General features: G+C 47.9%; 1 protein-coding gene across 7 annotated transcripts in view; it reads left to right on the top strand.

Moving 5' to 3' along the window:
- The window catches only part of MEF2D (myocyte enhancer factor 2D), a 169,537-nt gene that overhangs the window by 45,498 nt on the left and 99,323 nt on the right, over window positions 1-24,716 (top strand). For 4 of the 7 annotated variants that reach the window (XM_074938697.1, XM_074938696.1, XM_074938695.1 and 1 more), the window contains exon 2: window positions 8,081-8,150. The exons of 1 other annotated variant lie outside the window; for it this stretch is intronic. The gene's annotated coding sequence lies outside the window, so the exon portion shown is untranslated. Of the gene's footprint in view, window positions 1-8,080; window positions 8,151-13,930; window positions 14,108-17,789; window positions 17,809-24,716 lie in introns of those variants that run through there. 2 more of the 7 variants (XM_074938694.1, XM_074938691.1) reach the window with 2 other exon arrangements.

Here is a 24,716-nt window from a genome sequence, read left to right as displayed (position 1 = left end):
CAGTCCCAGGCAATGGGTCAATAACTGTTAGCATAGTTGCAGCCCTCGGGGGAAAGGTGCTTCCGAGGGAATGAACAGAACAGGGCAATTACGGAGTAATCCATCCCCTGTCATCCAGTCCCAGCTTCTGGCATCTAGAAGAATTAGGAAGGTGCTTGGAGCCTCCTGACTCTGAAGCCAGGGAGTTTTGCCATTGATTTAATTGGGCTTTGGAGTAGGCTCTCATAAATTCAACCCCCTGCTTTTTCAAGAACCACCTGTCAGGTTAAACTATCCTGTGACTAATCCAGGGTAACTGAGGGCTTCTGAGGTGTCACCGTGTTGTATGTCATAGCCAGTGGAAATATCGTAGCAGTAGTGGGAATAGAACCCACAGTCTCTTGATCCAAGAGTTTAAGGAGAGTCGCCATTAGCTGTTAGCAATATAGGGCATAGGACACACAGACGAGAAGTTCCAATTGAACGCACTGACTAGAGGATGATAAATGTGCATGTGCACACTCTCTGAACCCCTCCCCCAATCACTACAATACATTTTAAGGCATGTATTTTAACCGGGAGGGGCAATTAACCACTGGAACAAACTACCACAGGAAGTGGTACATTCTCCATCTTTTGAGGTCCTCCAATCAAGACTGGCTGTTTTTCTGGAAGAGGTGCTGGATCCAAACACAAGTTATTGGGCTCAGTACAGGGCACCTGGGTGAAATGTAATGGTCTGGGCAATACAGGAAGTTACACAGACTAGGTGATCTTATGGTTCCTTTAGGCCTTAAACTCTGTGAATGAATTACAGCACATGACTGGCTTTGCCGTGAATAAAAGCTGTCTTCTCTCCTCGATTCCAACCTGCTCCCAGGGAACATTGTGTGATTCCTGTATTATTTCCTAAAGACTGTAAACGTCAGCTTGCCAGCTCCAGTCCAGCACAGGGTTCTGAGCGAGCAAAAATCTTTACCGCTTGATGGCTTGGTACCTTTCGGTGGCCTTTAATGTGAAATGTCTTGGGGGGGGGGGGGCGGGTGTCGGGTCTCTGTCCAGTTGCTGCCGGGAGGAGTCTTCATGTCACCGCTCAGCAGACAAGCCAAAGTTCCAATGGGATTCAGGATAGACATGTCTTTCTAAGGAGCTTCTTGCCTCATCAGGTGCTGCTCCATAGGGTGGAATGGGCTATTAGCCATTTGTCAGGACCCTAGAGACCTGGATTCAATTTCTAGCTATGTTACAGACTTCAGGTGTGACCACAGGCAAATCTCTTAATACCTCCTGTGTAAAATAAATATACCAGTTAGAGGCTAAGGTCAGATTGGCAGGGACCTTGGATTTTTTCCACCTTGCTCTGCAGCCTGGGGTGTGGGTCACTTGCGAGGGTCATCGGGGTATATCTCACTTAATCAAGTCTCTGCCATTGCCAGGGCCTGGGGCGTTGGTGCATCTTGGTCCCTCCTGTTCTCTGCCTGTGGCAGATCATAGTCTCCTGTGGGCTGTGATACTTTGGTCTAATTTCAGTTGGGTTTAGCGTGTGGGTGCTGGGTGCTGGTTTGTGGCCTGTGATACACAGGAGGTCAAACTAGATGGTCTGGTGGCTGCTTCTGGCCTTAAACTCTGCGGGTCTGTCTACACTGCCGTGTAAGCCCAGGGTTAGGAGAACTCGAGTTAACAAATCCTGGGTTTGTTAACCTGGGGCTGGAGAGTCTACATTCGTTTGTAACCCTAGGTTAGGAATTGTTGAACCCTGGGTCCCAACCTGGGGTGGCAGCGTCTTCACTGCATTGTGCGGGCCTGAGTCCCACCATCCATATCCAAGAGTTCCAAGCACCCTCCCAAAAGGTAGCCGCTCCACCTTTGTTCGTGGTGCAGTGTGGAAAAGCTTAGCTGTCCACCAAACTTGACCGGCCAGAGGACTAAGAAAGTTTGCCCGTGGGTCCTGGGATTATGGGGTACTTGTGACGGACTCCCAGAGCATGAGTGCAGTGTGAGTGAGTTTACACTGCAAAGCAACAGGGCTTGAACCCTGGGTCCCGGCTTGCCTCAGGCTTGGATCTTCCACCCCTGTGGGGTCCTGGGACCCTAGATCCGAGCCCTGGGTTAGTACGATTTGTGTGTAGACAGAATGGGGGGTGAGGCTTGAGCCTGAGTTCAAACTCTGGGCTTACCCTGTAGTGCAGACATTCCCTGAGGCCCTATGACTGAGATCAGGGTGCTGATAGGTGCTGCACAGACACACAGGGCGAGACAGTCCCTGCCCTCAATGAGCTTACAATTAACTACACAAAACAGATAAAGGGGAAGCAAAGAAGGGTAGCAACTTCCCCAAAGACAGACGGCCAATCGGTAACTGCAGACCCACGTGTTACAGGCCAGCGCTCTGATCATTTATCTGCATTGCTTCTGTGCCTGCCATTTTGGGGTTTCATTATGCTGGGAGCTTTACATACCCATAGGCATGACAATCCCCTCTCCGAAGAGCTGGGGTTCAGATCCTGAAACATATGTAGGTGCCCAACTTCCAGTGAAATAAATTGAAGTTAGGAACCTACAGACCTTTGAGGATTTGCCCTGGCAGTCCAAAAGATAAGATGTAGTGGTGGTGGAAATCAAGAAGGTGGGGGGTAGGAAGAAAGGACTAATGATGTTTTAGCACTGGCTAGCTGTGTGTCACAATTCTTAGTCACTCCGTAGCAGTCAAACACAAATGAGCCACGTGGCCAGCAGTTCCCAGAGGGCTGCGATTGTTTACAGTCATTTTAACGAGAGACAGAAAAATCTTCCAATCTGTAAAAGATTGTTGTAAAGGGGATGGCGATCAATTGTTCTCTGTGCTCACTGGGGATGGGACAAACTTGCAGGAAGGGAAACTTAGGTTGGCTATTAGGAAAAACATTCTACCTTAAGGTGGTTAAGGATTGGACCAGGGAACTAAGGGAGGTTGTGGAATCCCATCATTGGAGGTTTTTAAGAACAGGTTGGGCTAACTCCTGCCAGGGATGGTCTAGATATATTTGCTCCTGCACAGGGGGTGAACTAGGTGACCTCTTGAGCTCTGTTCCAGCCCGACAGCTCTATGATTAATAGAACAATTTGTTCCATTAAAATGTCTCTCTAAATAAACCAAAACAAATTTTTTTTTTGCTATCTATTTTGTGGTCTTTGTAAACAATAGCTGGCGTTTCTATAACACTTGCCAGGCTCTTGTGGTTAAGAGACCAAGTGGTTAAGGCATGGCTTGAGACGCTGGAGCTCTGGGTTTAAGTTTCTGCTCTGCTACAGGCTTCCTGTGTGATCTTGGGCAAGTCACCTAGTCTGTCTCTGTGCATCAGCGCCCCTTCTATACAATGGAGATAACACCACACCCGTGAGGTTATGTTAAAGAGCATGAGGTGCTCAGACAGTGAGGTAATGGAGGCCAGATATCTATGATAGACAGAGGCCAAAGGACGCTTGATTGATATATAGGTGTGGTCTATAATTAAAAATTAGATCAACCTAGTGACATCCTGACTCAGGGCTGTGAAAAATGATGTGCCCCAAGCACTATAGTTAGGACAGCCTAACCCCCAGTGTAGACGCGGCTAGGTGGACAGAAGAATTCTTCTGTCCACCGAGCTACCACTGTTTGGAGCTGTGGATTTATTACAATGATGGAAAGCCCCCCCCGCTTCTGAAGGGAGATGTGGTAGCACTTGTCGTGTAGACGTAGCCGTAGTCCAGGTTCTTGAGCCTCATTTCCTCTGCCCCTTGAACAGTCATTTCCACCAGTGCAAAGTGGGGGGAGGGGTAGCTCAGTGGTTTGAGCATTGGCCTGCTAAACCCAGGGTTGTGAGCTCAATCCTTGAGGGGGCCATTTAGGGATCTGGGGCAAAAACTGGGGATTGATCCTGCTTTGAGCAGGGGGTTGGACTAGATACCTCCTGAGGTCCCTTCCAACCCTGATAGTCTATGATTCTTTGAAAGTGGGTCTAAAATGCTGCCAGATCAGAAAAGTAGCTTTTCCCACCCACTTTGCGCTCATTTGACCCTGGTGGAAATAACTGCACAAGGTGCAAGGCAGCATAGGATCGAGCACTATGTATAATATAGTGACCCCTTCACTCGCCACTGAAATGCTTCCACCTCTGAGCAGGAATGCAGCAGCTGTTTCAGCAACATGGGGCAACACTGCCCAGCAACTGCGGGAGGGAAGTGAAAGATACACTCAACTCAGGGCTGCCAACACTTCTGATTTTTATCACAGCCCTCATGATAATTTGGTGTTTTAAAGCCCCAGCTCCTGGACTCAAGAAATAAAATCTCAGCTTTCATTTTCTTCAAAAAAAGTAAGTTTCTAGCCCTTGTGCTTGCAATAAAAAGCTTGAAAATGTGGCTGCTGAAAGCTCCAAAAGGAGAAGGCAAATAAAAAGAACCCAAATGTATTGTTTAAATAATACCCTGTGTCTTAAAAAATCATATCTCAGGATATTTTGGGGCCCTGTCTCGTGACTTTTGAATGCCTGGTGGTTGCAACACTGCTAACTGCTGGAGGGAATTTAAGCCTGGGGTATACACAGTTTTTGTGCTGGTATCACTATGTCAGTTCGGGCGTAATATTTTACTGAAACCTGTACAATCGCCAGTGTGCATGCACGGGTCCCTTTATACTGGTATAACTTATTTCCCTTTCCGCAAAGGAATAAGCTACACCAGTGTAAGCACTTGACACTAGTATAACTGTGTCCAGACTAGGGGGTTTGCATCACTGTAATTGTACTGGTTATCCGTGCGCACACGGGAGTTAGAGTGTAATTACCCAAAGTGGAATTTGGCCAGGACATTAGGGTTAACACCCTGACTCCTATGTGTGATACCTCGGTAGGCCGGGTGTTGCTGTGGGTCATATGTATGGTCTGAAAGACAGAACCCAGCTCCACTCAGATAAGGGGGGCTGCTGGCCTGGAATGACCCTGATGAGCTGGAGATCTGAAAGGATTGCCGGAGCGCAGGGATGTGTTTGCTGCAGGCAAGAGCTTGCAGAGTTGCATGCTCATCTGCCTTTTAGAGCCCCTGTGGATGTGCTCGGAAGCCAGCACAGCGGCAGGGGAGGAGGGTGGAGGTGTGGGGAGAGGACGCGGTTAGGGCTCAGCGTTGTAGAGCAAACCCTGCACAGTGACCTAAACCACATATTCACACATCCTCCACCCACACAGCAGCCCCCATCCCTTCACACTGCAGGGTGTTGGGAAATTGCTCTCTGCCCAGGTCATGGGGCACTCAGACCAACACCGAATGCCCCTTTCAAGAGCACTCATTTTCAGAGCAGCTGTGGCGTCTGCAGAGATCACTGGGAGTGGCACATGCCAATACAGTAACACCTAGAGGCCCCAGCTGAGATCGGGGTCCATCGTGCTAGGTGCTGCACAAACCAATAGTGAAAGATGGCCCCTGCCCCAAAGAGCTTCCAGTTTAAACAGGCGAAAGGGAAAGCAAGTGGATTGGCCAGGGTCATACAGGGAGCCTATGGGAGAGCCAGGAATTAAATCCCTCTCACCTGAGTTCCAGCCCAATGCCTTACCATAAGACCCAGACTTCCTCCCTTTGAAAATCCCCCTCAGCCCTTGCGACAGAGTAATTGATCAGATCTGGAGCTTTAATTTCTTTGGACTGCTCCTCTCTATTAAGGGAAGCGATGGGCCAGAATCTGAGCTGACTTGAACTTAACACAAAATGTAGCCCATAAAGTGCCGGGAAGCTGTTTGAGGTTAATTATGCATCATATTTCTGTTGCTGCCCCAGATCCAGCTGAGGAATAGGGTTGGAATCTCCCTCCACCCCTTCTCTGTCAATTTTAACTAAGGAGATTTGCTTCAGAAGCTGGAAAACTTTGTAGCTCATATGTCTGAAGGGATCTGGCCCTCACGCTTCAAGGTTTGATGCATTCTGAGAGCTAGAAAGCAGTCTGTGCTTCACCTGTTTTGGGGAATTACGTACAGCATCTTCCTGTCCCAGGCCGTTTGGTGAGGAGATATTTGTTACAGCGAAGGCCTCGGGTTCGAGATGGGGCCATGAACTGAACCCCCCGCTGGCTTCCAACAGACCTGAGCTGTGCTGGGGGTAGGAGGGCTTGGATGAGGTTCGATGCTGTGCGGTTCTTTGGCCCATCTGTGCTCGGGCTGAATTTTGTAACGTCAGGAAATGAGCTGGTAAGGGGTAGGCGGCTCAGTGAGAGGAAGGCTGGCTTTGTGGTTAAAGCAGAGGACTCAGACAAAGTGGGCTCCATTCCCAGCTCTGCTGCAGACTCTTTGTGTGACCTTGGACCAATCACTTAGGTCTGGTCTGCACTGAAAACTTAGGTTGGCCTTGCTACGTCGCTCAGGGGTGGAAAAAATTCAATCCCCCCGCCCCCCCAAGAGACATAGTTAAGCTGACCTAAGCCCCAGTGTAAACAAACGCTTGGCCAATGGAAGAATTCTTCTGCCAACCTAGCTACTGCCTCTCCCTGGGGTGGATTCACTACGGTGATGGGAAAAACACCTTCGTTCACTATAGCAACTGTCTACACTACAGCGGCCCAACATGGGGCCTCTATTATGTCTACACTACAGCGGCACAGCTCTGGCACCATAGTGAAGCTGCTTCCTTCATCTATGGAAGGGGCTTTTCTACTGATGTACTTAATCTACCTCTCCGAGAGGCGGTTGGAAGAATCGTACCTGGGTTCCTGTCTGTTTCGAGTCACAAGTGAAACGAGTTTGGTGATGTCGTTTAGTTGCCAGTGGGATGCACGGCCTCCAAAACCAGGGCCTGATTTCCAGAGGTGCTGAGCAGACGCAACCCGAGTTGAAGTCAACGGGAGGAGCTGTCGGTGCTCAGCACCTTTGCAAACCAGGGTGGCCTCTGGTGGGCTTCCGCCACTAGCGTCCTTGGGTTGAGGCAGATCCCAGACTGACGTGCAGCGGCCGCGCTCTGTGTTTGGTAGGCCTGGTTGAAAACGTTCCATCTGAACCATGTTTTGACAGGACACTGGGTTTTTGATTTAATTAAATGTTTCAGCAAAAGTGTCAGTTTTCCATGACAAATGTTGATGTTTTCTTCAAAAAATTGAAGGCCAAACCCTAAAATATTTCCATTTGGCTATGCTGTGGCAGTACCTTGTGGTATTAGTTGTTCGACTGTCTCATGTCCCCATTCTCCAGTCTGGGTTGATCTCCCCTAGCCACACTGCGTTTCCCATCATGAACCATGACTTCCAAAAAAAGAATAGGAGTACTTGTGGCACCTTAGAGACTAACAAATTTTCACATCCGATGACGTGAGCTGTAGCTCATGAAAGCTTATGCTCAGATAAATTTGTGAGTGATTTTCCACTGAATGCATCCGATGAAGTGGGCTGTAGTTTGCCAAAGCTTATGCTCAAATAAATTGGTTAGTCTCTAAGGTGCCACAAGTCCTCCTTTTCTTTTTGCGGATTCAGACTAACACGGCTGCTACTCTGAAACATGGCTTCCAAGAGGACTCGAGATTTACACCACTGCGGCTGAGAGCAGAATGTGCAAACTGCACAGACCTGAAGCATTAGCCGCAGTGGGTTATGCAATCTTTGACTGCTCAGGCTTTGTAACACCTGAATTCAACCTGAGGCGCTGTGGGCTATTCAGCTGTGTCTTTCAGTCCACCAGCTATTCCTGAACAGCTGGCAGGGTGGACAGCTGGTTTTCCATTTCTTAAAGCTTTAAGATCGTATTTTTTATAGGGTTTCTTTCTTTCTGTCTTTCTTGCCTGCAAGGTCTTGTGTCCCTCAGCTCCAAGGAGTAGAGAGCCCTTAGACTTGCAGGATCAGGGTCTTAGCTGCCTTTCTGTCAGGATTCTTGTAATTGTCAGCCAGGTCAGAACAAATATCTGGATGAAATCCTCCAAACTAAACACATAAATGACTGCACAGAGTATGAACACTGAGATCCCAGCCCCTCAGGGACGAGGGATGCCCTGACAGGACAGGAGCCCTGATTCCCGGTATCCCCTTATACCCAGGTCAGGACAGAATATGCACTTGACCTGCATTCGTCACTTTATCCCCTTGGAACTGACGGGCATTTCCCTTTTTCAGTTTGATTGACGGGCAATGGCTACAAATTGCCGACTGGAGTGAGCTGAAGATGCAGCCATCTGACTAACAGGTAGGAGGGAAAATCCCTATTTAACACCCACTATTGGTTGTGGTTTTTTTTTTTTTTTTGACAAAGAGAAGACTTTTGGGAACAGATCCCCAGTGGGGGGTTAATTGGGGCAGCTCCTTTGGGATCAGTGGGCCAGGTCCCTATCTGGTGCAGATTAGTGCAGCTCCCGAAAGAAGGAGCGCGTCGCCAGTTTACAGCAGCTGAGGATCTGACCCCTAATTATTAACTAGTATTTTGTTTCAAGGCAAAAAGCAATGGGGGGAAAAATAGCAGGTTTCCTCCCTGTCCAGTGTGGTGTTCTGTAAATGGGCATGGGGCCATTGATGTCAATGGGCCAGATCTCCAGCGGGTGCAAACCAGAGTCACTCCATTGAAGTTCAGCTGAAGTCCTGCTTCAGTCTCTCCAGGGCATCTTCCTTCTTAACGGGACAAGATCGTGGGTCTCTGGCTTGTATTTCGTAAGCCTCCATTTCCCTGCAGAGCCCTGGCCAGTTGGTCCACGGGGCAAAAGGTTTTGGGACCCCAACATTGGTGGGAACTTGGGGGGGTGGGTACACAGGGTAGAGGATGAAGTGGTTTCAGGAGAGAATCTTTCTTCTGCCTGGGCTGCGGGGAAAACCTGGAGAGCTGCTAGGTTTAGGGAGTGTGTGTCCTGTGTGCTCCACCCTTCCAATTATGGCAGTGTCTTCCGTCTGGCCTGCTGTTTGCCGAGAGCGAGCGAGAAGGCAGAAATTTCCCCTCCCTATTTGGAAGGAGAGGCTGAGCTGAGATCACATTTCCTGTGGTCAAACTGGAGGGGGTAGTAACAGTTTGATGTGCAGCTATTCGACAGCACGAGGCTGCCCACCCCCTATGTGGCTTTGCCAGCCTCCGCTGGTGAGCCCTGCGTGGGGTTTGTGGCCAAATCTCCGTTTGTTACCAGTTGCAGGCAATAGGTGGTACGGTAACTGCCTAATCCGTCTTGAACACAGGCTGAGGATTCAGTTCATAAAGAGAACTTGCATGCTGGGGCGGAAGGAGTGGGGGGCTCTGTAGCCGAAACGAATCGGACAGTGGCCGGGGAGCAGCTAAGGGACTGTCCTAGGGTCAAATCAGAGAACTGGTGCCAGCCCTACAACTTCTGGGGAAATGCACCTATCCTTTTAAGTGGCTAATGGGATCCAGAGCCTATAAGGCGTTGGTTTGAATCCAGCCCAGGTGTGTAGCGAGTGAAACCATTGCCATCTGAGGGGTGCTGCGTGGTCTTTGTGTGAAACTAGTTAGCTGGGGCTCAGCCCAGGCCCCGGCTGGCTGAGGTCCTGCTTGCCACCTGCTGGCACTAGTTAGCCCTTGTGCAGTCAGTTACACTCGTACAAAGTGGGAGCGAAGCGCTACTGGGTCAGAACTGTACAGCCACTTTGCACTGATGCAAATGACCGCACAAGGTGCAGGGCAGGAGGGGAGCGGGCTCTGAATTCCCCTCATCCCTGAAAGAGACGGTTCCACTGGACTCAGAAGTGTGGCACATTGGCAGGGGGCCATCTGCATGGGAATCGCACCGGACCGATGGCCATGCTGTACCTGTTCTGTGTGTGTGTGTGTGTGTGTGTGTGTGTGTGTGTGTAAACAGAGGTCTTTACTCTTCAGTGCATTCACAAGCAATTTAAAGGGGCCTTAAAGTGATCTTAAATTATAGTTGCTTCCCCTTTAAGGCCCCTTTGCACCACTCTGGCAGCATGAAGGGGCCTTAGTGTAAAAGACAATCTAGCCATGAATCCACATGACAGGCCAGATTCCCAGTTACACTAGTCTGGCAGTGCAAAGGGGCCTTTAGCATACGTGCAACTATAATTTATACCTATTTTAATAACAATGATAATCCCTAGCTCTTATATGCTGTATCGCTTTTCATCCGTAGCTCTCAAAATGCTTTACAAAGGAGGTCAGCATCATTATCCCCATTTCACATGGGGAAACCGAGGCACAGAGCGCTGAAGTGTCATGTCCAAGGTCACCCAGCAGACCTGTGACCGAGCCAGGGACAGAGCCCAGGTGCTCTAAGTACTAGGTTACAATGCTTTTAAGGCCCTTATATGCTGCCAGAGAGGTGTAAAGCGGCCTCAAGGCTTCTTTATACACCCGCTACACACAGTCAGACTGAGAGGACATTTCAAGTGGGGTCCCACAGGGTGCGTCCTGGGTCCAGTACTATTCAATATTTGCATTAACGAGCAGAGGACAGAGTGGAGAGTACACTTATACAATTTACGGATGGCATCAAGCCTGGAGCGGTTGCAAGCGCTTCGGAGAACAGGCTGAAAACTCAAAATGATCGTGATAAATGGGAGAATTGGTCTGAATTCAGTCAGGTGGAATTTGGGAAAGAGAAGGGAAAGTGATACATGTGGGAGGGGAAAATCAAATGCATAATACACAATGGGGAATAATTGGCGTGGCGGCAGTACTGCTGAAAAGGATCTGGGAGTTATCATGGATCAGAAATGGACTGTGAGTCAACCGTGTGAAAATGGCATTCTGGGATGTATTCACAGGAGCGTCCTATGGAAGAGGCTGGCCGTAACTGTTCCACCGTACTCAGCACTGGCGAGGTCTCAGCTGGAGCAAGGGAACAGGTTACCAAGGGAGAGGCTGTAGAATTCTCATCCCTGGAGGTTTTTAAGAACAGGTTAAACAAGCATCTGTCAGGGGTGGTCTAGTTATATTTAATCCTGCCTTGGTGCAAGGGGATGGGCTAGATCAGTGTTTCTCAACGACTGGTCCGTGGACCGGCGCTGGTCTCTGAGATCTCCCTGGCACAGTTTAGGATGGCAGCAAGCTGGTCCTTGGTATCAAAAAGGTTGACAAACACTGGTCTAGATAGGGAGTACTTGTGGCACCTTAGAGACTAACCAATTTACTTGAGCATAAGCTTTCGTGAGCTACAGCTCACTTCGTCACGAAAGCTCATGCTCAAATAAATTGGTTAGTCTCTAAGGTGCCACAAGTCCTCCTTTTCTTTTTGTGAATACAGACTAACACGGCTGCTACTCTGAAAACTGGTCTAGATAGGTTTCAGAGTAGCAGCCGTGTTAGTCTGTATTCGCAAAAAGAAAAGGAGTACTTGTGGCACCTTAGAGACTAACCAATTTATTTGAGCATAAGCTTTCGTGAGCTGCCGCTCACTTCATCGGTCTAGATAACATCTTGAGGTCCCTTCCAGCCCTACATTTCTATGGTTCTATGGAAAGTTGTACCATTTTAACTGTCCTGGTATAGATACAGGGATATAACCCACTCCTGTGGAAGCAGTTCTGCTGATATAAAAGTGTTTGCACTGGTATTGCTATTCCCATAAAGGAAGGAGAAAAAGTGATACTGGTATGAGGCACCTTTACACTGACACAGCTGCATCCACAGTAGGAGTTGTACTGTATTTTGGTAGCAAATCACCGCCCTAACTGACATAGTTTTACCAGTACAAAACCTGTGCGTAGAGCATGCCTGAGTGTGATTCGGAATCAGGCCAGTGTCATGGACGCTAGTGGAAAGTGTCTGCACTAGTGCAAAGTGCCTTTGGGGTTTGGTAGTGTTTTACATCCACTCTGCACTGGTTTAAGTGGATACACGACCTGAAGAACGACATAGAGTCAGATCCTTAAATCTTCTCACAACAAGGCTCTCGGATGTGTGTGTGTATCAGGAAGGATACTCACTTAAAAGTTCTGGAGCTGGTCAAAGAGTCCCACAAAAAGCACTGAGTGGATGTCTCCAAGCCTTTATTCCTTCAGCCGCATCCCGAATAGGATAAGTCCTGTCAACAAGGTTGTAAGTTTCCCACGTCAAAAGACATTGCGATAAACAAAGAACAAGATGAGCGCAGATTTGGCCATAATGGCTGGGCTTGTTAATGCAAGAACTCAGGCGTGGGCAGAAAACCTGGTCTTCTGCTGTGCCAGCTTGCAGGGGTCTGGGAGCAGTGCTGATTAGAGATAACTACAGGGCCAGATCCTGAGCTGGTGTAAATCAGCTGCAACTCCCCTGAAGACAGTAGAGCTAGACGGAATGACGTCAGCTGGGTATCATGTGCCTCTTAGGACCAACGTCTGAATTCCCGTTTATACTAAGGCCTTTCATGCCACTGTGGTAAAGTAAAAGGGTTTTAAAGCAGTTGTGAGTGTAACAGATTGACACCCACTTCAATGCCCCTTTGTAAATAGGAATCATGCCCCAGATGTCTGTGTAAAGGGTGTGGCCATGAAGCCATTGGACGGAAGAGAGGAATCTCAGAGCATCTATTTTTCTGTCAAATAATTCTTTGCCTTTATGGGAAGACCTCTCACCTGAGGCTTTCAAAGTGCTCTGCAAACATTCGTTACAACCCTGAGAGCTAGTTAAGTATCATCACCCATTTATAAATGGACAAACCGAGGCACGAATATAGTGACGGGAGTTTCCCACGACCACACTGAGATGAGGTGGCAGACCTGGGCAGACCCAGGTTTTTCTCTGCTCTAACCACTAGACTCCACTCCTCTCCAATGCCAGGAGCCCCAACTCCCTGTCCTGTGCTCTAACCACTAGACGACATTCCCTTCCTGTGAAAGCAGATTGTATACTTGGTCTCATCCATCATGAAATATAAGCGTGAAAAGACTCTTATCCTGTCCCTATCTCCTTCCCTTCCCCGGAAATTAGGACTGCTGGTGGCATTAACGGGGGGGGGGGTGGGGGGTGGTGTCAGAACAGTTTAAAAGAGGGTATTTTTTTCCTAGAACTCGTATCCCTGTTTATTGCTGTTACAGTAAATGTTTGTATCTCCATTGTCTGTAATGAGGTTGTGGGTAGAGACAAGTCCGGGTAACCGTTTTATGAGGGTTTTATGGTTTCATGTAATGTATATTCTGTATCTGATATTAAAATCAATACAAGGAGAGATTTTAAACATAATCTGACACCAGCTCTCGAAGTGGGCGGTGGGGCAGTGGCGTTGGGTTATTTTCTCTGCTGAGCAAGCAGGTTTTGCTGGATGTTCAGAAGAGGATTGAGATGGCTTTTTAATATCAGATCGAGGGCAGATAATAAACTTGAGATCATAGTGGCTGCATGTGGAAAAGACCAGGTGAGGTCATTGTCCATTCCCTGGCAAGGTCAAGATGGAGGGCCTAATTCTGGTCTAAATGACACCGGAATAAATCATGGAGAGATGCCAGTGTAAAATCAGTATAAGATCAGTATAAAGTATAACGAGATGGAAGATCTGCTGGATCGTAATGTGGTGTTTATTATTATTATTATTATTATGTGTTACAGAAGTGCATAAAGGCCTCAGCCAAGATCAGGACTAAATGCTGTACAGACACATAAAGAGAGACTGTTCCTAGCCTTGAGAGCTTATGATCTAAGGGCACGTCTACACTAAGGATGCTACATCGGCACAGCGGCTGTGCTGCCACTCTGTCGCCGTAGTGTAGACTCGTGCTGCCTCAACAGAAGGAGTTTTTCTGTTGCGGTAGGTAATCCGCCTCCCTGAGCGATGGGGAATTCCTCCATCCTCCATTCTACTCCCGGGGGTAGGTCAGCTTAACTATGGTGCTCGGGGTGTGGATTTTTCACACCCCTAAGCAATGTAGGCGTGTCCACCTCATTTTCAGTGTAGATCAGGCCGGGATGTAGAAAATAGAATCAGGCCGTATGACCCAGGCCTGGTCTACCCCTAAAACTTAGGTTGACCTAACTGCATCGTTCAGGGCTGTGAAAAATTTTGCGCCTCATGTGACATAGTTAGGTTGACCTCACCCCAGGGGATGTTGACGGAAGAATTCTTCCGGTGACCTAGCTACCATCGCTTCTCGATGAGGTGGATTAACGACATCGATGGACAAGCCCCGTCCGTCGATGCAGGAAGCGTCCACGCTGCAGCGACGCACAGCGCCAGAGCTGGGTCACTGTAACATAGGCACACCCCTCGATTCACAAAGGTATGTAGGTGCCTTGCTCCCATCGGATTCACATAGGGACTAAGGTTGCACAGCGGGTTTGTAACAGGGCCAGGAGCTGAACCCAGCTTCCCCATCCTATTTCTTACCTACCTGGCCGTTTCCATTTTTGTTGTGAATCCTGATCTGCACATTCCTTGTCTACACTAGAAAGTTTTGTAAGTTTAACCATGCTGGTGAAACTAAACCGATAAACCCCTCCTAGTGTGGACGCAGCTACATCGGTATAAAAGAGCTTATTCGGGTATAGCTTATGCTGGTTCAGGAACAGCTGAGTGCACAGGTATAAGGTCCAGTTAGACTGGTGTAATTGGATCCACATTAGGACTTATACTGGCTAAAGTTAGATTGGTATAAAATCACCCACCTAACCAACCTAGCTGTGTTGGTATAACTCTTCCAGTGTCGACCAGGCCTCGGTTCCAAAGTGGTGCTGTTTGGAGGACACGGGTTGTCGCCGGGTGCCCAGACATAGGCTTCAGTCATAGGGCAGAAGGCCCCAGGACCCGTGGCTGATATGCTTTATATTTTGGATCCGACCAGGGCTTTGAGCAGTTGCTCTAAGGCTGCAGAATGGCTCACGCAGTGGGTTGATGCAGCAGGTTGGAGGTTGGAGGAGGACTTCTGAACAGTGCTGCTTTGAAACTCATACCCTTCCATTCCCCAAGCCAGCCTCGCGGGAGGAGTCGAGCGATTATATAAGCGCGTTATTGACCCTGCCTCAGAAGTATGTGACCACCAATACCGGGGTGATTTAAAACCCCCATGGCCACGTCCTCGCGTCCTGGAACGCACGGCGCTGCTGTCCGCGATCAATAGGCACTTTGGGTTCCTGTGTCCAATGCAATTTGAGGTACGCCAAGAAAACCTCTCCTGCATTTTGTACCCAACCACTTCTGGTGCAGAAAGGCTCTCCGGGACAGTGACCTTCCTTGAATTGAAGCTTGCACCTCTCCCCGCCCGCAGCACCATCCCATTGCAATCGTGCTTGGGAAATCACGTGCCTGGTTGTACCATGCAGTCCATCTGCAGGGCCTGTGCTTTTGGCCTGTGCCAGTCCGGGAACAAGGCTCACTAAATGAGCCTCCCTTTTATACTGGATGCCATCAGCCTGATTCTCAAAAGCGCTGAGTCACTGGGAGTGGTGGTTGCGCAGTACCCCTAAAAATCTGGCCTGATGAGGATATAGATTATGCTCAAACCGTATCCCACACCCTGCCCTTCCCAAACTCTGAGACACTTAGGGTCCAGAGCTGGACTCCATCTCTAGTTTGAATGAATTCATGGTTTGGTTTAGCTTATGCAGTATCTGGATTGTTGTGTCCCAGGGTTGAAAAGGTGACCTCCAGTACGTAGCACTGAAAATAAGGGCCTGGTGTTTAAGGTTCTGTTCTCTAAGGAGCCCTGGATTCAATTCTCTGCTCTGCAGCAGACTCCCTGTGTGACCATGGGCAGGTTATTTACCCGCTCTGTGCCTCAGTTTCCCATAAACTTTTTTGGAGCAGGGGCTGCCTCTTATATGTATGTCCAGCACCCAGCACAATGAGGAGCTGGTAGCCGATGGGACCGCTAAATGCTACTGCAAAGCAAATAGTAATACGGCATTCTATTAAAAAAAAAAGATCAATCTTGGGTTCTTTCCATTGGCCATGCAGAAACTTTCCTTTCAATGAGAAATGGCTTTCTGTCAAAAATGGAAATTTTCATAAGAGAAAAATCTCAATTTTTAATTACATTTCCCCAGTCTTTCCAGGAAAAAAGCCTTAGTCCCCCCAAAGCCCCTGGTGAGGTGGGCAATGCTTTGCTCTTTGGTGTAAGGGGCGGTGCTGTCCTCGCTGTTCGGAAAGATTCCTAACCAGTAAATCCTAATTTCATAGATGGGGAAACTGATTCACATTAGACAGGCAAAGTGAGTTGCCAGAGATTGCACAGCAAATCAGTGGTACGGTTAGGGACAAAACGCAGAAATCTGGATTCGCCAGCTTCGCCAGCTTCACCTGCTTCAACCAGTAGACCATACTGCTCTCCCAGAGCTGGGAATAGAACCCAGGAGTCCTGAAAACCAGTAGACCATCACATCTTCCAGAAATCAGATTGAGAACCTAGGAATCCTGATGTCCAGCCCCTGTACTCTGACCCCTAGACTTCACTTCTATCACTCATCTAAGTAGTTTTCAGAGTAACAGCCGTGTTAGTCTGTATTCGTAAAAAGAAAAGGAGTACTTGTGGCACCTTGGAGACTAACCAATTTATTTGAGCATAAGCTTTCGTGAGCTACAGCTCACTTCATCGGATGCATACTGTGGAAAGTGCAGAAGATCTTTTTATACACACAAACCATGAAAAAATGGGTGTTTACCACTACAAAAGGTTTTCTCTCCCCCCACCCCACTCTCCTGCTGGTAATAGCTTATCTAAAGTGATCACTCTCCTTACAATGTGTATGATAATCAAGTTGGGCCATTTTCAGCACAAATCCAGGTCCCCCCCCCCCCCAAAACCCACTCTACATCTAAGTAGTGTAAGGCAAGTTTTGTCCTTCTAATGCTTCCATTGCCATTTGGTATTTTGCAACTGACTGAGATCCATTTTCAAACCGCAGAAGGAAGCATCCTTTCCTAGGAAACGGCCTCTCACGCCGTCTTCATCAGAAACTCTTGTCTACATGTGTGTTCCTACTTTAACCATACCTGTATCCTATCGTGGATGCAATTATCTGAGTACAAAAGTGCATATATTCCTGTATAGGAAGGGGAATAAGCTATACTGGGATAAGGCACCTTTATATTGGTACAACTGTGTCCACGCTAGGGCGTTGAATGACTTTAGCTACACTGGTGTAGTTAAAGCTGTACACTTTTGTGTGTACACACACCCTCAGTGAGTCTCCCTGTGCTTGCGTATTTGTTTCAGACTAGTTTGAAAAGTCCCAAGTGTGCAGGCATCCTCTGGCTCTGACCAAGCCCCATGCGTCTGGATCACTCACCACCATTTACCCCAGTAGCCTTTTCCAGGGCCCCGGGCCCTAGTGCAAATGTCCACCCGCCATGCAGCGCAGTGGAAGAATCCGGCCCTGGGTGTTTATTTACCAGTTCCCTTTCCATCATGAGATTGCAGGAGCGAGTGGGCCGATAGAGACAGGACGGATTATGGTGCATGGAAGTGCAGGGGGCGCGCATGGGTGGGTGTGGACGTTGGAAGGATTTTCGGTCCAGGTAATGCTAGACTGCCTTGCTGTCTGAACTGCTAGGCAGCCCCCCCACACACACACACTGTGGTCACTGCTCTTTTGGCTGCAAAGGAAGCGAACCAAGCCGCTGCTTTCAACAGCTGTTTCCAGGCAGGCTGCTTTGGCTTCTCCCATCCCCCCCCCCCCCCCCCCCGCGCTTTATCACCTCCCTCTAGTTTTACATCTGTCTCTGCCCTTTAGACAGGCCGAGTTCTTTCTGTCACTCTAGGACAGTGTTTGGGGAAAGGGAGGGGGGTTGGTTCATTCCCTCTATGGTGCTGTCAGTGACAGATTGGGGACAGTTGTTGAGGCGCTGGCGAGGGGGGGCGGGAGGAACACGGGACACAAGACGGCTTTCCTGCAGGGCTGGGACTGGCTCCCTTGTCGTCAGAGATTCCTTGCAGACATCCAGGGCTGAGCATACGTGGAAAAGGACGCAGCCATCCTGTCTCCTGTAAGTACCTCTCACTCTTTCCACTGGGGAGTTTAAAATTAGCAACTTCTTTTTAAAAAAACAACAACCAGGCTTTGCTTTAGCTTGACCAGCCCAACTGGGTTAGGGGTTGGGGTGGTTTTTTTTTTTTTTTGGTTTTGGTTTTAAGCTTGGATGATGCTCCAGTGGCCCATGGGGTTTAGGAGACAACTCAGCAGTTGACATCCGTGTGTCCTCCAACCCCCTCCCCCCCCCCCCCCGCTCCCCACCCGATCAGCTTTCAGAGAGACTGCCCTGTGCTGAGAAACCATGCTGTGTTCAGCCTTCTTATCTATTGTCACCCTCTGGTTTTGTTGCATTGTTTTTTTAGCTGGAGCTTTTGTTGTTGTTAGTAGTAGTACCCCTGAAATAGACCTTCGGGGTGTGTGTTTCTTCTTGAGTCACTTTCCGAGCAAAGTCAGGAGCTAGTTGTTATGTGTATTATGGTAGCACGCAGATGCCCCACCAGGGATCGGGGCCCTGTTGTGTAAGGTGTTGCACAGGCACATAGCAAGAGACTGTCCTTGAAGAGCTTGCAGTCTAAATGGACCAGACAGACAAAAGGTGGGATGGGGAAACTGAGCCACCGAGCAGGGAAGGCTCTTGCCCAAGTGGGCCAGTGGTAGAGCCAGGAAAAGAACTCGGGTCTTGCGAGTCTTGGTCCAATGCACTAGCCACTTGGCCATGCTGCCTAAAAACAAAGAAAAGCCCAGCCATGCAGATAAGAATGTCGAGAGCTTGGATTCAGAATTCACATCCGAATGTTGTCCCTACCCCTAACTAAAAACAGGCATCCTGACATCCACAGAAGTTTGCATTGTGGGAGTGGGGTGCGGGGGTGGGAACCCCTTTTCTCCCAGAAAGAGGAATGCCGCTGATTTAAGAAGTCAAAGGGCTCCCATCTCTCAGGGACAAGGGTAGAAAGACTGGATTCAGCGGACACCCTTGGAGCACCTTTGTGTTGGCTCTGCTAGGAGGCTGGCCTAAAGCCCTCCCCCTGGGGAATGGCTCCTGCCAAGCACAGAGCTAGATCCGACAGCCCCTGCAGGAGTCTGTTCTGGGGTAAGCAGGGAATGGGAGACATAGCTGGTGTGATTAGTAAATTGTAAGCTTTTGGGGGCAGAGACTGTCTTTTTGAAATCTGTTTGTACAGCGCCTAGCGCCGGGGGGGTCCTGATCCATGGCTCCTACATTCTATGGTAATACAACTGATTAATAATTATTATTAATAATAAATTCCTGGTTGCCACAAAACCCACAGAGTTATGGCAGTGCGGGAGGCAAGTTATACTGTAGGCTGTTCGGGGCAGGAACCGTCCTTTCTTTGTAGGCGCGTACAGCACCCAGCACCGTGGGGCCATGATCCTTGATGGGCAAAGGGGGGGGCCTTTAGGTGTTTCTGCAATACAGATAATAAATTAGGGCAGCACTGGGAATCAACTGGCTCAGGAAGCCCCAGAATAGGGGAGATATAAGCTGCTTCCCGCACTCTCCATGTGACAGTGCAGGGATGAATATCTAACCTCAGCATGGCAGCTCTCAAACATAGTAAGATGGTCAATTTCAGGGCTGTGACAGCAGCCCGGAACATGCTGCGAAAGCAAACAGGAAGCAGGGCTGGGAGCAGCCCACTTTATTTACTAGGTTTTACCCAGGCTGTTTATAGTGGTTCCTCTGAGGTCTTTTTTTCTTTTTCTTTTTCTTTTTCTAACCCCCTTCTGCAAAAGCAATTGCACAGGGTTGTTTTGTTTCCATCAGGTTTGTTGTATTGCAGAGTGGAAATTTACTCCTTGGGTGGGACGGTGAATGTGTCCGGAGCTGGATTTTTTCCAAAATTGCCCAGGTTTCCTAGAACTCAGCACCAACCATTGGGGGTAACGGTTTCTGAAGAGATCAGCACCCAGTTAGGCACCGAAGTAAGGTAGAGATTTCAGAAGTGCTCAGCAGCCAAATGTGCGGATATGAAGCTATTTTTGTGGGTGATAAGATGGGAGCTGAGGTCTTCTGAAAAATATGGCCCTGGATTGTTGTTGTTAATGACACCTAGCTCTTTTTGTCAGTGGACCTCAACACGTTTTACAAAGGAGGTCGCCATCATAATCACCTCCGTTTTGTAGATGGGGAAACAGAGGCCTAGAGAGGGGAAGTAACTGGCCTAAGGTCACCCAGTGGGTCAGAACCAAGCATCAAACTCAGGTCTCCTGAATGAGTCCCAGTCAACCATTGTAGCCACTTGGCCAGCGATACTCAGACTGAGGTGCAGCAGCCGCGAGTGGCTCTTTAATGTGTCCCCTGCAGCTCTTTGCAGCACATGAGATTAAAACACGTGATTTAATTATTAAACAGTCTAAGTTATGAACCAATCAGGATGCTTTTACTATGTTATTAACCAATTGTAACTGATAAAATAATAAGAATACTTGGTCAGTCATTTTGCTGTGAGAATTTATATATATATATATATATATAGAGAGAGAGAGAGAGTAAATGAAACAATGAATTCACACCATTGTAAAAAGAAAAGGAGGACTTGTGGCACCTTAGAGACTAACAAATTTATTTGAGCATAAGCTTTCGTGAGCTACAGCTCACTTCATTGGAAATTTGTTAGTCTCTAAGGTGCCACAAGTCCTCCTTTTCTTTTTGCGAATACAGACTAACACGGCTGCTACTCTGAAATCTGTCACACTATTGTGGCTCTTTTGGGTAATATTGATTGCTAATTTGGCTCCTGAACCACTTGGAGAACAATGGTGCACCATTGTGCGAGGCGCTGTACAAACACAGAATGGTAGACAGTCCCTGTCTCGCAGAGCTGACAATCAAATAGAGACCGCTAACACGGGGTGGGGGGAAGGGGTGGAACGTACATACTTTGCATGATCACGTGTGCTGAGTTTTTTTTTAAAACTTCTGGCCTAATCGTACTGGATCAGATAGGGCTGTTGGCTACCTGAGGGACTCCCAGCAGGCTGTTTTGAAAATCCCGGCTGAAAGCTGAAGGCTGATGGTCTCTGCTGCCTAGACCTATTCACGAAGCAGTTGCATAACATGTAGCAGAAGAAAAAATCATCCGGCAAGGACCCAAAATCAGGATAAAAATCTTCTAATGATGGGCCTGTTTTTCTAGTACCTTGTGCCGTCGTTTTGCATCTGTGCAAAGTTGGGGAGATTTCCCCAAATTTGTTGCTTTAAAGAAGAGCAGGGGTCCTCTCCTATTCTGTTTTTTTCACTTCCCCCATTACCATGGTATCTGAGCACTATCAAGCGATAGGACTGGCATTGTTCATGTGAGTCTCTTTCCTTTTTTTTTTTTTTTTTTTTCTTTTCCTCACTCTAGGGGGAAAACTGTGTGTGGATTTTTTGGGGGTGTTTTTTGTGGAGGAGAGTTAGATTTTTGCGGGGGAGGGTGGGGAATTCAGAATTTCAAAACTCAAAAAAATAATTGGATAGGTTGAAAAACTGGAGAGATTCCAACCAGCTCTGTGGTTCACTCATCATTTTTGTATCCCTTTAACTGTATCTGCTTAGAAGCCAGTGTAGATAAAGGGTTACAAACATGCCTAGTGTGGATGCAGTTATGCTGGTATAAAAAAGTACAGCTTATTTCCATAAACAGTGTGTTGGCTGGCTCCTGTGCATGATGTGCTGTATGCTTGTATCCGTGAAGACAAGGTCAATGCGCCTTGTGTGTGAACAGAACGTGGTAAATCCTGGCGCTCTCTTGTCTTGTCTAAGCGTTACTCTCAGTGACCTCTCTGTTAAGCCTCACGCTCTATGGGAAGCAGTATGGCCCAGCGGGTGGGGCACTGGGCTGGCAGTTGGGAGCCCAGGATACTAGTCCTGCTCTGTTTGCTCTGTGATCTTGTGCATGTCACTTCTTCTCTCTGAATCTCACTAGGTGGGTAATTGACGCTTGCTTCCCCTTCTAAAGCACTTGAGGGTTATGGTTGATTAGACCTAAGTTTTGTTGTGTCTTAATAATCTCACTGTTACTACTACTGTGAAGACTATGGTGGAAAGGCAACGTAAAGAAAACCAATGAGTATTCCACAGAACTTCAAACGTTTCTACCTCCAATGGACAGGGCACTGCACTGGGAATCAGGACTCCTGGGTTCTATACTGGCTCTGCGAGTGACCTTGGGGAAAATCCTTCACCTGTCTTGTCTTTTTAGACTGTTAGCTCTTTGGGGTAGAGGCTGTGCAACATGGTGATCTTGGCTGGAGCCTCTAGTCACTGCTGAAATATAAATAATAATAATGTAGATGTAAAAACCTCCATGAAAAACTAAAGGGCAAAAGTGCCTAAGAAGGAAAACAAGGTCTTGTTCAAATACTTTTCCCACCGCCCCCACTGCTCTCTGCCCCCCAAAATAAAAATTAGACTATGGAACTCATTGCCACAAGAAGTAAGTGAGGGCAAGAATGTAACAAGATTCAAACAGGGACTGGACATTGATATGGATATCAAGAATATCCAGAGTTGTCATAATTAATGATAAACATTCCGGAGGAGATACTAAACTTCAATATTCAGGCTTAAACCAGAAGGAGACCAGGAGAAGACATGATGTGGGGGGGGGGCAGGTTACCCTAGAGCTACTGCTGCTGGGGTCTTATACCTTCCTCTGCAGCACCCATAGCACCCAGGATACTGGGCAAGTTGGACCTCAGGCCAGATCCAGCCTAGGGATCTATCTGTTTTTATCTTTAAAGTGACTGTATCCATCCAAACGAGCTACTACATTTTTACTTAGAGCGACAGGAGGGGTTCTGTTCCTTGCTCTGCCATTGATCATGAATCTCTATTTTGTGCCTCAGTTTACTCAGTTTTGAGACACTTACAATGACCTTTCAAGTCCCTGTTCGCTCTCTTTCATGCAAACAAATAGAGCTGGGCACATTTTTGTCTGGAAGTTTTTTTTCAACAAAAAATGTTTTGTCCCCCCTCCCCCCCGCACACTAAATGAAAATGTTCAGAGCAAGTTTTCATTTCCATCCAAATATGTCTGGGGTTTTGAAAACTGTACATTTTTTAAATGAGCCTTCCTCCCCCAATAAAAGACTATGAAAAATATTTTTAAATGAAAATTGTGTTTCTTTAAAAGAATTTTTTTTGCCGTACATATGTTTTCTGAGCAGCTCCAGTGATCAAGCACATCAGCCATAAATTTGCTCCTTTATCTGTCACCCTTAAATGACCACAACTACTTCTGAGCACCTTACAGTCTTTAAGATATTTATCCTCATAACATCTCCCTGAGGTAGGGCCATAATATTATCTCTGTTCAACAGAGACACAGAAAATTTCCCAAGATCACGCAAGAAGCCCATAACAGAGTAGAGAGCTGAAGGCAGGTTTTCTGAGCCGTAGGCTAACACCTTAAGCACTACTAGACCATTCTTGCTTCCCTCCGTCCCGGCTCGAAAGGCTTTGCTATCCACATACCTGAGGCAGCTTTGGAAAGCTCAGCCCTTGATTTTCTCTTTCAGGCCAGTTTGTAAGCATATGCAGCCGTAATCCACGGCCATCCCATATGGCCGGCAGGTGATGCTTCCATATGGAGCCACTCTCAGAATTTTCTCAGTTCATCAGCCCAAGCGCAACTCGCGTGAACTCCGCCATCCTAGAGTGCGGGGGTCTTCACCCCATGGATGTGAAGTCATGTCTTTTGGTTTGGAAGCTGTGTAAAGGTTTATTGGGGCCTGTTGTGGGAGTCTCATGGATTTACGATACATAAAGCAATGTTGTTTCAAGTAAAGCCATTTAGTCTTGTGGAACTATATTTATTGGGGAGATGTCTGAAGGCCAAATTTCCTGGCTGAGTCAGTCCTGGGTTCCATTCCCAGCTCTGGAAGATAATAGGGTCTGGTGGTTAGAGTAGGGGACTGGGAGTCAGGACTCCTAGGGGGCCAGCTCTGGGAATGAATGTAGCCTGCCATGAGTCTATTTCTGGCTTTGATAGGAAGTGTGTCTATGTAGGGGTTCTGTTACCAACTCTCTGCATGACTTTGGCCAAGACTCATGTGCCTCAGTTTCCCCATCTGTGCAATGGGTATATTTACCCTCCAAGGTACATTGACTGTGTCTGGTCAGAATCACGGCCACTCCAGCAAGATGTCCTTTGGCATTGGTTCAGCAGTGACTCAGAAGGATTAGCGCCACTTAATGAATCACTGTTTCCTCTGATTGCAGAGGCCTCCCTGCTGAATGCTCTCCTGGTGGCCCTGGTTTGCTGGTGGGAGCTGGCAGGATGACTGCCTGACTTCAGGCCATGAGAATAGTTCTGTCCATCCATGGCTCCCCTTAAATGCTGTGTTAGGGGATGTTAATATTCATAACACGGCTATTGCCTTTGCTGGCTTTTGGGATTTGAAGGATACCATTTCCACTGGGGTGGGTGAAGAACTTGGATTTTTGCAAGAAGTGTCATGAACTGGCTTGTGTATGAGAGAGAGCAGAAGCGCGTGGGAGAGCTGCCCTCTGCTGGATGGAATTAGAACAGTCCAGCTATGTATCATAACCCTATACTGCTAAGCATTAGGGGTGATTCTCCTTTTGCTTAGGTGGCAGAGACCTGCTTTTTTTGAGCAGTAAGATTAAGGGTCTAGCCTCCCCGTCACCATCAAGAACACACTACATGTTCATGTGGTGCAGCCCAGAGGTACCTGGCGGGCCACTGATTTACATCAATAGTTTGCCAGGCTGCTTCTGCGGGGAAAGATTCCTTGCTTCTAAGAGGACTGGACAGGAATGGGATTAAAACACTTCCTTATAAAAGCAGATCTGGTCTGGGGTAGCCTTCTTTGCGAACAGGAAACATTATGCAGTGAGTCCGGATGAAATTTTCTTCGGTGTTGTGAGATGGGGCAAGCTTATTTATTTTA

This window comes from Natator depressus, chromosome 24 (assembly GCF_965152275.1).
Source record: "Natator depressus isolate rNatDep1 chromosome 24, rNatDep2.hap1, whole genome shotgun sequence".
Classification (NCBI taxonomy): domain Eukaryota; kingdom Metazoa; phylum Chordata; order Testudines; family Cheloniidae; genus Natator; species Natator depressus.
The sequence above is the reverse complement of the archived record's forward strand: the minus strand, read 5'-3'. Positions and strand labels throughout refer to the sequence as shown.